At 38.3% G+C, this 3,256-nt stretch overlaps 1 pseudogene; it reads left to right on the top strand.

Moving 5' to 3' along the window:
* The first annotated feature begins 665 nt into the window (after positions 1–665).
* Positions 666–1,685, top strand: LOC114235360 (negative regulator of P-body association-like; annotated as a pseudogene).
* The last annotated feature ends 1,571 nt before the right edge of the window (positions 1,686–3,256 follow it).

Genomic DNA, 3,256 nt, shown 5'->3' with positions numbered 1-3,256 from the left:
GATCAACGAAAGGACTTGTATGCATGCATATAAGCATTACCAATGGACACAGACACTAGGGGAGTGAGGGCATGTGCTGGGGGATGGGAGTGGCCTGGGAGAGGTCAATGGGGTGAAAAGGAGACATATGTAATACTTTAATCAATAAAGAACTAAAAAAAAGACTCAGAAAATATAATAAATATTAGGGGATGATCAGAAAGGTCTGTTAGATTAAGATTGTTCTTTCTGAAGAAGAGAAAAAATAATTGCAATAGAAAAAATTACTCAAAGATATATTAGAAGAAAACAGGTGCACTCTCCCTCTCAGAAGCATGTCCACATCTTGTCCTTCCCCATCTTCTTTCCACCAGGTGCCTTACCTTTGCCCTTCTCTCTCCTAAGCCTCAAGGGCCCTTCTTTTGCCTCTGCAACATGTTTCCTGCGCCTGTCCAGCCAAGCTGGCTCACTTCTACTACCTCCATTACTCTCTAAATAAACTTTCTCTTATAATTTGAAAAAAATAAAAGAAAAAGAATTTGGAAGTGAAGGCAGAAGATTATCTGAACGTCCAATAAGTTTCCTGTTTTCCGAGAAAGTTTAATAAATATTGTCACAAATATATTGATTGTTATATTTCACATCTTATAAAAATAAGGCACAGAAGGAGGGTAGGAGTGTGAAAAATGGGTAAAGGTGGTCAAAAGATACAAACTTCCAGTTATAAAATCAATGTCAGGGGACGTAAAGGACAGCATGGTGACCACAGTTAATAATACTGTTTTGTTTCATATTTGAAAGTTGCCAAGAGTAAATCTTGCAAGTTCTCATCACAAGAGAAAAAATTGTAACTGTGTGGTGATGGATGTTAACAAGACTTACTGTGGTGATCATTTTGCAATATATAAAAATATTGAACCATTAATGTTCAACTCTAAAAACTGTTGTATGTCAAATATATCTCAAAAAAAGAAGAGAAAGATGAAGCTCTGTTGTATAACAAGTAGGAAAAAAATCTCAAGAAATGCACACCTAGGCACATTATAATGTAACCGCAAAACATTAAATCAAAGAGAAAGACTTAAAATCAGCCAGGGAGAAGAGATGGATTTCCTGCAATGAATAACAATTAGACTTACAGTAGGCTTAATATTGAAAATGGAACCAGAAAGTAAATGTCAGTCTAGAAATATGCTCCCCATAAAACTATTTAAACATGTTTTCACAGACAAATAATTCTTAAGAGCTTGTCACTAGTAGAATTTTAATAAAGAAATTCTTAAAGGATTTATTTTATGATTATGAAATATTGAAAGATGACCTAGGAAGTTCAAAGATTTTTTTAAAAAGGGAGCAAAGAAGTTGGTACGTGCAAAAATAAACATAAATTTTGTCTGAAAATAATACTACTAGTCTGGAGGGGATCCACTACCACCTTAGGTCTCTTTGCCTCACTAGGGCCCTCCAGAGAGTCCTGGCGCCCAGGTCCGATAATCCTTCTTGGGGACCAACCTTGTGCCTCCCGAAGATCCACGCTCCCACCTGGAAACACGTGAGAAACCAAGCCTCTAAAAAAGCGCTGCCTCCTAGCTCTACAGTGGGAGTATCCGAAAGGGACCCCAAATGGAAACAGTACCCCTCTCCCCTCCGCACCTCTTCCTGCATCACCAGGCCTGAAGTCACACCCTCCTCCTCAGGGGAAGTAGTAGAATATACTTCTCCTACCCTAAGCCAGTCTTTTTTTTTTAACTTTTTTTCCTTTATTGATTAAGGTATTACAAATGTGTCCTTACCGCCCCCTCCCCCCTAAATGTCCCCCCATCCCCCCACTCATGCCCTCACCCCTCCGTGTCTGTATCCATTGGTTATGCTTATATGCATGCATACAAGTCCTTTGGTTGATCTCTTCCCCTTACCCCCACCCTCCCATGCCTTCCCTCTGAGGTTTCTTTGAGGGATTGCAGCATGACTCCATTTCCTTGGTGCCTCCATAATAAAGTTAATCCAGTGAAGGTGATGAAGATAATTGACAATACTACCCTGCTTTCTCATTGTTCTGCACTGGGGAGTTGTGATTTCTAAGAATTATGACACAATCAGAGTAGTTCCATCTACTGATTTGGATTAATTCTGGGGCATGACCAAGATCAGGCTGTAGGCTTCTAAGATTGAAGGCCATGACCTGGATCATGGTGAACTCACCAAAGCAAATAATGCCTGTGAGATGGCCCTGCAGCAGCCAATCAGGGCTCGCTCTGTTGGTGACACCCAGTCCTTACTATATAATTTTGAATTTCTGTAAATCCATTAAGGTCACATTAAATTTTGTCTCTCATTGCTGTGTTAGTTCTGTATGACTACTATCTAGCAAATTGTGAATTTTCAGTAAATGTTTCATAATAACTCCAAATATGAAATATTACTAAAAAAAAAAGAAAGAAAGAAAATAATAGTACCAATCTGTGGGCTTTAGGAGCAATAAGTGCTATACAAAAATTACATGTAAATTGGAAGGGTTGTGATCAGAGATAAAATACTCTTGGGGTCCTTATAATTTTAGTAGAGAAGGTTAATATGCTGATCAACTTTAGATTGTTAACTAAGGATAACTGTACATTGAAATAAGTAGGAATCCTTACCTATCCATACGTTTTTCCTACTTTCAAGACCCATGTCAGTTAATAGTTTTTAGTGACACCTTCCCTGAGCACTCTGCCCTCTGGGTTTCCTTCTCTTCCTACTTACAAATTATAATTTAAATTGAATCATATCTTGAATGTTTACATAATTGGTCTTGTCTCACAACATGGGTAGAAGACCTAAAGACAATGGCCATGTTTTAGCCTTTACTAGCAATTCTCTTTTTCTCTCACTCTTTACCTACCCCACACCCTACTCCCGCTCCACACACTCACCCTAAAAAAGCTCTGTATATGTATGAAGACCCAAAATCATTTTGGTGAATGAATTCAGAGATTCAGTATATTAACTGGCTGATTAACCGTTGTTCCTTTCTTTCTTCTACCATGCCTTCCCTAGTTCATTTTTTGAAATGTTTTTCTACTTAGCACAATGGAGTTTTGATTTCTTCATTTTCAATTCATCTTTAATGAATCCTTTGTGGTACTTGTTCTATGAAAACACATTTTGTTTATGTCCACTAGATGGCACCCACGTCACTAATCTAATGGGAAGCCCGCTGGAAAAATGTGTAAGGCAATGAAAAGAAGGTTTTAATATACAAGCAGCAGTAGCACACGACCTATTAGCTGTGGTG

Source organism: Eptesicus fuscus, chromosome 6 (assembly GCF_027574615.1).
Source record: "Eptesicus fuscus isolate TK198812 chromosome 6, DD_ASM_mEF_20220401, whole genome shotgun sequence".
Classification (NCBI taxonomy): domain Eukaryota; kingdom Metazoa; phylum Chordata; class Mammalia; order Chiroptera; family Vespertilionidae; genus Eptesicus; species Eptesicus fuscus.
Note: the sequence above shows the minus strand (reverse complement) of the source record. Positions and strands in the feature narration are given on the sequence as shown.